Source organism: Bos indicus x Bos taurus, chromosome 2 (assembly GCF_003369695.1).
Source record: "Bos indicus x Bos taurus breed Angus x Brahman F1 hybrid chromosome 2, Bos_hybrid_MaternalHap_v2.0, whole genome shotgun sequence".
Taxonomy (NCBI): Eukaryota; Metazoa; Chordata; class Mammalia; order Artiodactyla; family Bovidae; genus Bos; species Bos indicus x Bos taurus.
In genome coordinates, this window is record NC_040077.1 from 71,694,484 (window position 1) to 71,708,756 (window position 14,273).

The 14,273-nt window shown below is 40.6% G+C and overlaps 1 protein-coding gene across 4 annotated transcripts in view; it reads left to right on the forward strand.

Annotated features, from left to right (window-relative positions):
- The window catches only part of EPB41L5 (erythrocyte membrane protein band 4.1 like 5), a 167,924-nt gene that overhangs the window by 18,001 nt on the left and 135,650 nt on the right, over positions 1-14,273 (forward strand). The window lies entirely within an intron of this gene.

Sequence of the window (14,273 nt, forward strand, 5' to 3'; positions counted from 1 at the left end):
TGTAAGGGTTTCTATAGAAAGGCTTTCACTTTTGCGTTCTTTGAGTTTAAAGGATGACTATTTTATGAGATTTTTTAATGAGCCACTTTTTTTTCTTTTAATGTAGAAGACATTTTAAGTGTACGTATAATCCCTAGGACAGTAGAAGCAAGTTAATTTTGAAGACCATGTAAAGATTGGATACCATGCAATATTCATTATATCAGTGTGTTCAAATATGTACATGTTCGTGTATGTGTGTGTGTGTGTGTGTATGGTCAGTTGGTTCTGACTCTTTGTGACCCCAGGGGTTGTAGCCCGCCAGGTTCCTCTGTCCATGTTTACACCAGAATGAAAAGAAAGCCAAGCCTCACTGTAAAAGCAGATTTTTAAGATAAAAATATAGTATTTCTTTAGCTCAGATTTATTAAATATCTTATGGAACAGTCTTGTTTTGATTTTTTTTCTTTTGCTGCTTCCTGAAAAAGTAATGTAGTTGTGGAAGTTTCTAAGCCAAGAAAGAACTTGAAGAACTGGGAGGCTCAGTCCCCTTGTTTCCAGGGCTGTGACTACAGGTCCCCACCTCCCCCCATTCCCTTGGGTAAATGTGGCCAAGGGATTTTTACCTTTTGTAATCAAAATGAAGAAAGTGGATTTTTTTGTTTGCTTGTGGATTTGTTTAATCATTGATGCTAAGTATTGCCTGATTGAGATATAAAAAAGTTTCTGTTCTCTGTATTTGTTCATGTGTTGGAAATAGTATATGTTATATAAAGACTATAAAACTTTTCATAAGCTTTTATATTTCGAGATCTTCATTTAAACATAATTGCAATATGTGGGATAAACCTCATATCATTATTTAATAAACTGGAATAATATTTAAAAGATCACATTTCTAACTCATCAGTGATACATTTTTTTCCTGGATTAGAATCAGAACTAGAACTTCTAGAACTGACACCCAAAAAAGATGTCCTTTTCATTATAGGGGACTGGAATGCAAAAGTAGGAAGTCAAGAGATACCTAGAGTAACAGGCAAATTTGACCTTGGAATACAAAACGATGCAGAGCAAAGGCTAACAGAGTTTTGCCAAGAGAACACTTCTTGATGAAAAAGTTGTCTTAAAACTCAACATTCAGAAAACTAAGATCATAGCATCCGGTCCCATCATTTCATGGCAAATAGTTGCACAAACAATGGAAACAGTGACAGAGTTTATTTTTTGGGGGCTCCAAAATCACTACAGATGGTGACTGCAGCCATGAAATTAAAAGACACATGCTCCTTGGAAGAAAAACTATGACCAACCTAGACAGCATATTAAAAAGCAGAGCCTTTACTTTGCCAGCAAAGGTCCGTTTAGTCAGGCTATGGTTTTTCCAGTAGTTGTGTATGGATGTGAGAGTTGGACTGTAAAGAAAGCTGAGCACCGAAGAATTGATGTTTTTGAACTATGGTGTTGGAGAAGACTCTTCAGAGTCCCTTGGACTGGAAGGAGATCCAACCAGTCAATCCTAAAGGAAATCAGTCCTGAATTTTCATTGGAAGGACTGATGCTGAAGCTGAAACTCCAGTCCATTGGCCACCTGAAGCAAAGAGCTGACTCATTTGAAAAGACCCTGATCCTGGGAAAGATTGAAAGCTGGAGGAGAAGGGGATGACATAGGATGAGATGATTGGATGGCATCACTGACTCGATGGACATGAGTTTGAGTATGCTCTGGGCGTTGGTGAGGGACAGGGAAGTCTGGCGTGCTGCAGTCATGGGGTCGCAAAGAGTTGGGACACGACTGAGTGACTGAACTGAACTGAGAATCAGAAATCTGAGATCAACGTACTGCAGTTAGCTTATTTACTTCTTGTCTGAGACTTAACTTTCATGAAACATTATGGTTCTTTTTTTAAAAAGTTATTTATTTGGCTGCCTTGGGTCTTAGTTGTGGCGTGTGGAATCTTTTGTTGTGGCGCACAGACTGTCTCGTTGTGGTAAGCGGGCTCGGTAGTTGTGGCGCATGGACTTACGATCTGTGGTATGTGGTATCTTAGTTCCAGTAGTAGCAATTGAGTCCTTGTCCCCTGATTTGCAGAGTATATTCTTAACCAGTGGACCACCAGGGAAGTCCCAACAGTATAGTTCTTTTTCATGCTGACTAGACTGCAGATGAAAGTTTTAAAAATATTCATGCTATCCCTGAATTTCAGATTAAGATGTTTGGGAGGTTTTCATTTTGAGATGATGGATTTCTGTTAGATTAAGTGTTATTAATGTCAGGAAGCTACAAATGCTTTGTGTTGACTATTGGTTGGCCCATAATTAGCCTTTGTTAAGGAGTTAATACATACCCTTGATTTTTATTCTGAGAAGGCAGCCACCCAGCTGGCAGAAGCTCATTCTCTCTTTTCTCAAAACACAACCCCTGTGTTTCATGAGGCTGGCAGGTGATGCTTTGGCAGAATACGAAGAGAGCCAAATAAGGGAGCCTGGCTTCCCTTTGGTCTTTGAAGCAAATAAAGAACGTTGATGGAATATGAAATTGGTTTTAGAAATGCATCTTAAAATGAAGATAAAGAAAGTATGTAAGTTTGGTACCAGATAAGTAAATGCAGTGGGATGTTTCTGTGACTTCCTGATTTAACTTAGAAATACTTTGTATTCCTTTTAGGATCATTGCCATTTGCAAATTTTTTTTTTCATAATTGGTATATTCTATTTAAGTTTGTTAGCACTGCTCCAGGACATAGTGATTGTAAGTATGATTTAAAATCAAAAGCTTTCTTTGTCATTTCCAGTAACAGTTATCGCTTCCCTTCCTTTGTCCATATTTCTCCTTTCCACCATGTTAGTAGAACAAATATGTTCAAATATTTGAATTCATGTCTTAATCTTCACCTCCATTGTTATCTTAATGTTACATCTGCCTCCTGACTGTGTCCTCAAGAATAAATCATGATTAGATCAGATCAGATCAGTCGCTCAGTCGTGTCCGACTCTTTGCGACCCCATGAATCACAGCACGCCAGGCCTCCCTGTCCATTACCAACTCCCGGAGTTCACTCAGACTCAGTCGAGTCAGTGATGCCATCCAGCCATCTCATCCTCTGTCGTCCCCTTCTCCTCCTGCCCCCAATCCCGCCCAGCATCAAGAGTCTTTTCCAATGAGTCAACTCTTTGCATGAGGTGGCCAAAGTACTGGAGTTTCAGCTTTAGCATCATTCCTTCCAAAGAAATCCCAGGGCTGATCTCCTTCAGAATGGACTGGTTGGATCTCCTTGCAGTCCAAGGGACTCTCAAGAGTCTTCTCCAACACCACAGTTCACAAGCATCAATTCTTCAGTGCTCAGCCTTCTTCCCAGTCCAACTCTCACATCCATACATGACCACAGGAAAAACCATAGCCTTGACTAGACGGACCTTTGTTGGCAAAGTAATGTCTCTGCTTTTGAATATGCTATCTAGGTTGGTCATAACTTTCCTTCCAAGATAGCACTCCCCAAAGTTCTCTAACTCTGTTAAGTCTTCACCTCTAAAATTTCTTAACCTAAATTCCCTATCCCTCTTCCATCAAACTCTTAGGGAGTGATATATTGTAATGAAAATATATCCTTTTCAGTGTTATATTACCTTTTCCTTTGGAATGGGTGTGAATCACTGATCTGAAAAGTTTTATGTTGAATGGAAAGTGATTGACTCTGGTTTTCTGATTCTTGGAACTTTCCTCTAGAACTCATCTACACCTCTACTAATTTCTCATAGCTAAATGGAGCTGACAGACTAGGGTTGAGCCCGTTCTCTTATTATACATAATCCAGAGAAGTTTATTAATCCTGATGACTATGGCCAAAATAAGGAGACAAATCTAAGATAAAGGACAAATTAGTGAATTGGAAGATCATATTTAGAAACTCTTCTCATAAGAGGAAGGAATATAAGCAAAATAAGAAGCTTAAGAGAGAAGTTAAGAAATGGAAGATAAAAGAAGTTTCTTTTTCCCTAAGACTAGAACAAGGTTACCTGCTTTTAGCACTTTAATTCAGCATAATATTGGAAGTTCTAGCCAAAGCAGCTAGGCTAGGCAGAAAAAAGAAATGATAGGCATCTGAATTCTAAGGGAAGAAGTAAAATTACCTCTGTTCAAGATGACATGATCTTACAAGTGGAAAACCTTAAAGATTCCACAGTAAAACCATTAGAGTTAATAAAAGAATTCAACAATGTTGCAGGATACAAAATCAAGCAACAAAAGTCAAGTGCCCTTCTATACACTAGTAATGAGCAATTCAAAAATAAAATTAAGACAATAATACCTTTACTGTAGCACCAAGGAGAAGAAAGTACTTAGGAATAAATTTGACCAAGGAGGCAAAAAACATGTACACTGACAAGTTCAAAACATTACTAAGAGAAATGAAAAGAATATCTAAATACATGGAAAGATAGCCCATGTCTGTGGATTGAAAGATTTAATGTTATTAAGAGGACAGTGCTGTCCAAAGTGATCTGTAGATTCAGTGCAATCCCTATTAAAATTCCAAGAACATTTTTTTAAGACATAGGACAGACTATTCGAAATTTATATGGAATCTCATGGGATTCCAAATATCCAGAAGAGTCTTGAAAAAGAAGGGAAAGATTGCCCTCGCATATCTTGATTTGAAAACTTAGTATCAAGCTGTAGTAATCAAAACAGTGTGGTTCTGGGATATGAACAGACATACAGATCAGTGGAGCAAATTACAGGGTCTAGAAATAAACCTTCAAATATATGGCCAAATGATTTTCCACAAAGATGCTAACACCATTCAGTGGGCAAGAGTCTTTTTAGCAAGTGGTGCTGGGAAAATTGAATAACCACATGCAAAAGAGTTAAATTGGATTCTTCTGTTGTTGTTGTTGTTTAGTCCCTAAGTTGTGTCCAACTCTTTTGCAACCCTGTGGACTGTTGCCCACCAGGCTCCTCTGTCCGTGGGATTTCCCAGGCAAGAATACTACAGTGGGTTGCCATTTCCTTCTCCGGGGGCTCTTCCTGACTCAGGGACCGAACCTACGTCCCCTGCATTGGCAGTTGGGTTCTTTACCACTGAGCCACTAGGGAAACCCAAAATATTAACTCATAATGGATCAAAGACTACTGTAGTATTGTGATTTACAATAAACATATATTTAATCTTCGTCCTGTTTCTGGCACAGAACTCCTAAAACTCTTGGAATTTTCTAAGTGATAAGAGTCCCCAAAGTGTTTCTGATACGTTAATGCTGTGACTTGAAAAGCCCTTCAGTAACCAGCTGATGGTGGCTGGCTGCTAGGGGAACTAACCAGGTGATTAGAAGGTTGGAACTTTGGCACCCACTGCTACCCTCAGACCAGCTGGAAGGGAAGAGGGGCCAGAAATTGTATTCAGTCACCAGTGACCAGTGATTTAATCCATCATGCCTAATTAATGAGGCCTTCATAAAAACCCCAAAGGACAAGTTTGGAGAACTTCTGGATTGGTGAACCAGAACACTTCCATGTGCTTGATCTCAAACTCCACTGGGACAGGAGCTCTTGTGTTTGGTACCTTGACCTGTATATCCTCTCATCTGGCTGTTAATTTGTCTCTGCTGATATCCTTTCTTAAATCTAGTGAGTAAACTGATTCCTGAACTCTGTGAACTATTCTAGCAAATTAATTGAAGCCAAGGAGGGGGTCTTGAGAACCCATTTAATAGCCAGTTGGTCAGAAGCACCACTAATAGACTGGACTGTGACTGGCATCTGAAGTAGGGGCAGTCTTGTGGGACTGAGCTTAACCCATGGAGTCTGATGCTGTCTCCAGTAAGTGTCAGAGTTGAGTGTGTCTGACATCCATTCTTCTTAATCTTCTGCTTCTGTTAGGTCCATACCATTTCTGTCCTTTATCGAGCCCATCTTGGCATGAAATGTTCCCTTGATATCTCTTAATTTTCTTGAAGAGATTTCTAGTCTTTTCCATTCTGTTGTTTCCCTCTATTTCTTTGCATTGATCGTTGAGGAAGGCTTTATCTCTTCTTGCTGTTCTTTGGAACTCTGCATTCAGATGCTTGTGTCTTTCCTTTTCTCCTTTGCTTTTCGCTTCTCTTCTTTTCACAGCTATTTGTAAGGCCTCTCCAGACAGCCATTTTGCTTTTTTGCATTTCTTTTCCATAGGGGTGGCCTTGATCCCTGTCTCCTGTACAATGTCATGAACCTCATTCCATAGTTCATCGGGCACTCTATCTATCAGGTCTAGGCCCTTAAATCTATTTCTCACTTCCACTGTATAATCATAAGGGATTTGATTTAGGTCATACCTGAATGGTCTAGTGGTTTTCCCTACTTTCTTCAATTTAAGTCTGAATATGGCAATAAGGAGCTCATGATCTGAGCCACAGTCAGCTCCCAGTCTTGTTTTTGCTGACTTTATAGAGCTTCTCCATCTTTGGCTGCAAAGAATATAATCAGTCTGATTTTGGTGTTGACCATCTGGTGATGTCCATGTGTAGAGTCTTCTCTTGTGTTGTTGGAAGAGGGTGTTTGCTATGACCTGTGCGTTCTGTTGGCAAAATTCTATTAGCCTTTGCCCTGCTTCATTCTGTATTCCAAAGCCAAAGTTGCCTGTTACTGCAGGTGTTTCTTGACTTCCTACTTTTACATTCCAGTCCCCTATAATGAAAAGGACATCTTTTTTGGGTGTTAGTTCTAAAAGGTCTTGTAGATCTTCATAGAACCGTTCAACTTCAGCTTCTTCACCGTTACTGGTTGGGGCATAGACTTGGATTACTGTGATATTGAATGGTTTGCCTTGGAAACGAACAGAGATCATTCTGTCGTTTTTGAGATTGCATCCAAGTACTGCATTTTGGACTCTTTTGTTGACCATGATGGCTACTCCATTTCTTCTAAGGGGTTCCTGCCCACAGTAGTAGATATAATGGTCATCTGATTTAAATTCACCCATTCCAGTCCATTTTAGTTTGCTGATTCCTAGAATGTTGACGTTCACTCTTGCCATCTCCTGTTTGACCACTTACAATTTGCCTTGATTCATGGACCTAACATTCCAGGTTCCTATGCAATATTGCTCTTTACAGCATTGAACCTTGCTTCTATCACCAGTCATATCCACAGCTGGGTATTGTTTTTGCTTTGGCTCCATCCCTTCATTCTTTCTGGAGTGATTTCTCCATTGATCTCCAGTAGCATATTAGGCACTTACTGACCTGGGGAGTTCATTTTTCAGTATCCTATCATTTTGCCTTTTCATACTGTTCATGGGTTTCTCAAGGCAAGAATACTGAAGTGGTTTGCCACTCCCTTCTCCAGTGGACCAGATTTCTGTCAGACCTCTCCGCCATGACCCGCCCGTTTTGGGTGGCCCCACAGGGCATGGCTTAGTTACATTGAGTCGGACAAGGCTGTGGTCCTAGTGTGACTAGATTGACTAGTTTTATGTGATTATGGTTTCAGTGTGTGTGCCCTCTGATGCCCTCTTGCAACACCTACAGTCTACTTACTTGCGTTTCTCTTACCTTGGACGTGGGATGTCTCTTCACGGCTGCTCCAGCAAAGTGCAGCCGCTGCTCCTTACCTTGGACGAGGGGTATCTCCTCACCGCCACCCCTCCTGACCTTGAACGTGGAGTAGCTTCTCTACTCATACTACTCTGAGGTGGGTCCCTCAACGCTGCTGCCACCATCGAACTTCTGGGCGCAGGGAGGTCGGAGTGCTGGAGAGGCGGAGGGGATGCCTGTATCGCGGTCTGCTCCTGGGCCTGACGCTGGCACCCTGGGAGGCGCCGAACCTCAGGCCCACCTCTGTGCAGTGGAGACAGCACCTCCTCTCGGACCTCCTCAATCGTGTCACCTCCATCCCAACTTAGCGTTCTGGACCTGGCACAAGCTTGGGGAAGAATACACAGAAGAACTGTACAAAAAAGATCTTCATGACCAAGATAATCACGATGGTGTGATCACTCACCTAGAGCCAGACATCCTGGAATGTAAAGTCAAGTGGGCCTTAGAAAGCATCACTACGAACAAAGTTAGTAGAGGTGATGGCATTCCAGTTGAGCTATTTCAAATCCTGAAAGATGATACTGTGAAAGTGCTGCACTCAATATGCCAGCAAATTTGGAAAACTCAGCAGTGGCCACAAGACTGGAAAAGGTCAGTTTTCATTCCAATCCCAAAGAAAGGCAATGCCAAAGAATGTTCAAACTACCGCACAGTTGCACTCATCTCACACGCTAGTAAAGTAATGCTCAAAATTCTCCAAGCCAGGCTTCAGCAGTATGTGAACTGTGAACTTCCACATGTTCAAGCTGGTTTTAGAAAAGGCAGAGGAACCAGAGATCAAATTGCCAACATCCACTGGATCATGGAAAAAGCAAGAGAGTTCCAGAAAAACATCTATTTCTGCTTTATTGACTCTACCAAAGCCTTTGACTCTGTGGATCACAATAAACTGTGGAAAATTCTGAAAGAGATGGGAATACCAGACCACCTGACCTGCCTCTTGAGAAACCTGTATGCAGGTCAGGAAGCAACAGTTAAAACTGGACATGGAACAATAGACTGGTTCCAAATAGGAAAAGGAGTATGTCAAGGCTGTATATTGTCACCATGCTTATTTAACTTATATGCAGAGTCCATCATGAGAAACGCTGGGCTGGAAGAAGCACGGGCTGGAAGAAGCACAAGCTGGAATCAAGATTGCCGGGAGAAATATCAATAACTTCAGATATGCAGATAACACCACCCTTATGGTAGAAAGTGAAGAGGAACTAAAAAGCCTCTTGATGAAAGTGAAAGAAGAGAGTGAAAAAGTTGGCTTAAAGCTCAACATTCAGAAAATGGAGATCATGGCATCTGGTCCCATTACTTCATGGGAAATAGATGAGGAAAGAGTGGAAACAGTGTCAGATTTTTATCTTTCTGGGCTCCAAAATCACTGCAGATGGTGACTGCAGCCATGAAATTAAAAGACGCTTACTCCTTGGAAGAAAAGTTATGACCAACCTAGAGAGCATATTGAAAAGCAGAGACATTACTATGCCAACAAAGGTCCGTCTAGTCAAGGCTATGATTTTTCCTGTGGTCATGTATGGATGTGAGAGTTGGACTGTGAAGAAGGCTGAGCACTGAAGAATTGATGCTTTTGAACTGTGGTGTTGGAGAAGACTCTTGAGAGTCCCTTGGACTGCAAGGAGATCCAACCAGTCTATTCTGAAGGAGATCAGCCCTGGGTGTTCTTTGGAAGGAATGATGCTAAAGCTGAAACTCCAGTACTTTGGCCACTTCATGCCCAGTTGACTCATTGGAAAAGACTCTGATGCTAGGAGGCATTGGAGGCAGGAGGAAAAGGGGACGACAGAGGATGAGATGGCTGGATGGCATCACCAACTCGATGGACATGAGTTTGAGTGAACTCCGGGAGATTGTGATGGACAGGGAGGCCTGGCGTGCTGCGATTCATGGGGTCGCAAAGAGTTGGACATGACTGAGCGACTGAACTGAACTGAATTGAACTGACATCCATTCAGTCTTCTTAGAGAATGGAGTTAATTGCTTGGGTGTGATGAAGAAATCCACAGAAATCAGAATAGGTGTAGACCCAGAATGACTTTCAGGTGTGAGGGTTAAAACTGTAAAACTCTCAGAAGGAAACATAGGGGAAAATCTCCATGACATTAGATCTGACAATGATTTTTTGAAATGACGATAAAATACAGGCCGCAGAAGAGAATATAAATAAGTTAGACTTCATCCTGAGAAACCTGTATCCAGGACAAGAAGCAGCAGTTAGAATTGGGTATAGAATATCAGACTGGTTCAGAATTGGGAAAGGAGTACATCAAGGCTGTATATTGTCACCTTGCTTATTTAACGTGTATACAAAGTACATCATGAGAAATGCCAGGCTGGTCGACTCACTAGCTGGAATCAAGATTGCTGGGAGAAATATCAACAACCTAAGATATGCAGATGACACCACACTTACGGAAGAAAGCAAAGAGGAACTAAAGAGCTCCTTGATGAAAGTGAAAGAACAGAGTGAAGAAATTGGCTTAAAATTCAACATTCAGAAAACTAAGATCATGGCATCCAGTCCCATCACTTCATGGCACATAGATGGGGAAACAATGGAAACAGTGACAGACTTTATTTTGGGGGGCTCGAAGATCACTGCAGATGGTGACTGCAGCCGTGAAATTAAAAGACACATGCTCCTTGGAAGAAAAGCTCTGATCAACCTAGACAACATATTAAAAAGCAGAGCCTTTACTTTGCCAGCAAAGGTCCATCTAGTCAAAGCTATGGTTTTTCCAGTAGTCATGTATGGATGTGAGAGTTGGACTATAAAGAAAGCTGAGCACTGAAGCCTTGATGCTCTTGAACTGTGGTGTTGGAGAAGACTCTTGAGAGTCCCTTGGACTGCAAGGAGATCCAATAAGTCCATCCTAAAGGAAATCAGTCCTGAATATTTATTGGAAGGACTGATGTTGAAGCTGAAACTCCAATACTTTGGCCACCTGATGCAAAAAGCTGACTCACTAGAAAAAACACCCTGATGCTGGGAAAGATTGAAGGCGGGAGAAGGGGATGACAGAGGATGAAATGGTTGGATGGCATCACCAACTCAGTGGACATGAGTTTGAGTAAACTCTGGGAGTTGGTGATGGACAGGGAGGGCCTGGCGTGCTGCAGTCCATGGGGTCACAAAGTGTCGGACACGACTGAGCAACTGAACTGAACTGAAGATATGCAGAAAATACCACTTTAATGGCAGAAAGTGAAAAGGAACTAAAGAGCCTTTTGATGAAGGTGAAAGAAGAGAGTGAAAAGGTAGGCTTAAAACTCAGCATTTAAAAAATGAAGGTCATGGCATCTGGTCTTATCACTTCATGGCAAATAGAAGGGGAAAAAGTGAAAACAGCGTGAGACTTTATTTTATTGGGCTCAAGAATTACTACCGACAGTGACTGCAGCCACAAAATTAAAAGATGCTTACTTCTTGGAAGGAAAGCTGTCACAAACCTAGACAGTGTATTAAAAAGCAGAAACATCATTTTGCCCATGAAGTTATAGTCAGAGCTGTAGTTTTTCCAGTAGTTATGCACAGATGTGACAGTTGGACCATTAAGAAGGTGGAGTACTGAAAAATTGATGGTTTTGAACTGTGCTGCTGGATAAAACTCTTGAGAGTCCCTTGGTCACCAAGGAGATCAAACCAGTCAATCCTAAAGGAAATCAGTCCTGAATATTCATTGGGAGGACTAATGCTGAAACTCCAGTAGTTTGGCCACCTGATTCAAAGAGCTGACTCATTGGAAAAGACCCTGGTGCTGGGAAAGGTTGAGGGCAGAAGGAGAAGGTGGCAACAGAGGGTGTGATGGTTAGATGGCATCACTGACTCAGTGGACATGATTTTGAGCAAACTCTGGAAGATGGTGAAGGACAGGGAAGCCTTACGTGCTGCAGTCCATGAGGTTGCAAAGTGTGGGATGTGACTTAGCTAAAGAACAGCAACATAAAAAATAAAAGTAGCTTACTTTAAAGGACATTCACTATCAAGTGAGTAAGAAGACAACTCAGAATTGCAGAAAAGATTTGCAAATTGTGTATCTAATACACAAAGATGAATATATAGAATAGATAAATACAACTCAGCAGCAAAAAGCAAGTCAAATAAAAAATGGGCAGAAGACTGGAAGAAATATTTCTCCAAAGAAGATATGCAGATGTCCAGTAAGCACATGAAGCATGCTTAACATGACTAGGCATTAGGGAAATGTAAATCAAAATCACAACAGAGAGACTTTCCTGGTGGTCTAATGGTTAAGAATCTGGCTGGCAATGCAGGGGACAGGTTCGATCCCTGATCCAGAAAGATCCCACATGCCATGGGACAGCTAAGCCTCTGCACCACAGATACTGAGCCAATGCCCTGAGGCCATGTTTGCACCCTAGAGCTCGTGCTCCACAACAAGAGAAGCCACTGTAGTGACAAGCCCACATAGTGCAACTAGAGAAAGTCTGAGCACAGGAACAAGACCCAGCACAGTCCCCTTCCCCCCCAAAAAAAATTAATCATGTGAGATACCGTTTTACATCCATTGTGTTGGCTATTACCCACACAGAAAAAGAAAGTGCATAAAATAACAAGTATTATTTAACAAATTGAAAGATAAAAACTATATGATTATCTCAATAGATGCAGAGAAAGCCTTTGACAAAATTCAACATCCATTTATGATTAAAAACTCTACAGAAAGCAGGCATAGAAGGAACATACCTCAACATAATAAAAGCCATATATGATAAACCCACAGCAAACATTATCCTCAATGGTGAAAAATTGAAAGCATTTCCCCTAAAGTCAGGAACAAGACAAGGGTGCCCACTCTCACCACTACTATTCAACATAGTTTTGGAAGTTTTAGCCACAGCAGTCAGAGAAGAAAAAGAAAGAAAAGAAATCCAGATTGGAAAAGAAATAGTAAAACTCTTACTGTTTGCAGATGACATGATCCTCTACATAGAAAACCCTAAAGACTCCACCAGAAAATTACTAGAGCTAGTCAATGAATATAGTAAAGTTGCAGGATATAAAATTAACACACAGAAATCCCTTGCATTCCTATACACTAACAGTGAGAAAACAAAGAGAAATTAAGGAAGTAATTCCATTCACCATTGCAACGAAAAGAATAAAATACTTAGGAATATATCTACCTAAAGAAACAAAAGACCTATATATAGAAAACTATAAAACACTGATGAAAGAAATCAAAGAGGACACAAATAGATGGAGAAATATACCATGTCCATGGATTGGAAGAATCAATATAATGAAAATGAGTATAGTACCCAAAGTAATCTGTAGATTCAGTCCAATCCCTATCAAGCTACCAATGGTGTTTTTCACAGAACTAGAATAAATTTCACAATTTGTATGGAAATACAAAAAACCTCGAATAGCCAAAGCAATCTTGAGAAAGAAGAATGGAACTGGAGGAATCAACCAGCCTGACTTCAACCTCTACTACAAAGCTACAGTCATCAAGACACTATGGTACTGGCACAAAGACAGAAACATAGATCAATGGATCAAAATAGAAAGCCCAGAGATGAATCCACGCACTTATGGACACCTTATCTTTGACAAAGGAGGCAAGAATATACAGTGGAGAAAAGATAATCTCTTTAACAAGTGGTGCTGGGAAAACTGGTCAACCACTTGTAGAAGAATGAAACTAGAACACTTTCTAACACCATGCACAAAAATAAACTCAAAGTGGATTAAAGATCTAAATGTAAGACCAGAAAGTATAAAACTCCTGGAGGAAAACATAGGCGAAACACTCTCTGACATAAATCATAGCAGGATCCTCTATGACCTACCTCCCAGAGGAATGGAAATAAAAGCAAAAATAAACAAATGGGACCCAACTAAAAAGCTTTCAATAAAGGGAACTATAAGCAAGGTGAAAAGACAGCCTTCAGAATGGGAGAAAATAATAGAAAATGAAGCAACTGGCAAAGAATCTCAAAAAAATACAAGCAAGTCCTGCAGCTCAATTCCAGAAAATTGAGCATGGTGTTCTGTCTTGATGAAGGGATGGCAGTTTATCAAATAGAAAGGAGATGTTGCAATAGGAAGTGCAGGAAAAGCAGTGGACAAATTGTAAGTCATCAAGTCATCAATTAAAAAGCAGAAACTGATGATTCAATAAAAAAGCCAGCTACATTTTTTTTTAATAGGAAATAGTCTTAAATAATTTAAAGCTATATAAGAGAGGGACATGGATAGGACATATATAAAGATTGAGGATATGTAGGTTATATTTGTGGATAGTTACCAATTAGAAATTACAGCTGAAAAATTGTGGACTGATCTGCTGGTCCAGTGGTTAAGTCTCCATGCTTCCAACGTAGGGGGCACAGGTTCCATCCCTGCTCGGGGAACTATGATCCCACATGCCACATGGTACAGCCAAAAATAAAAACTTTACTGATTAATTTAAAAATAGCAATATATACCTTTTGTAGGTTAACAGAAGTAGCATTTTTATGAAGAGTCTTACTGAACAGCATAGAAATTTAGTGAGAAGAGTGTTTGCAAATTTCTTTAATGCCTGATTTAATAGACTGTACTTAGGTCACTTACCTGCTGTTATAATACACTTTTTGCAATATGTTCTGATTGAGGGTACATGAGGAGAATCCTGGGACCATGTGGATCTTTTGTGTGGGGATCCCTCAGAGGTCCTGAGATCATACTTTACAAC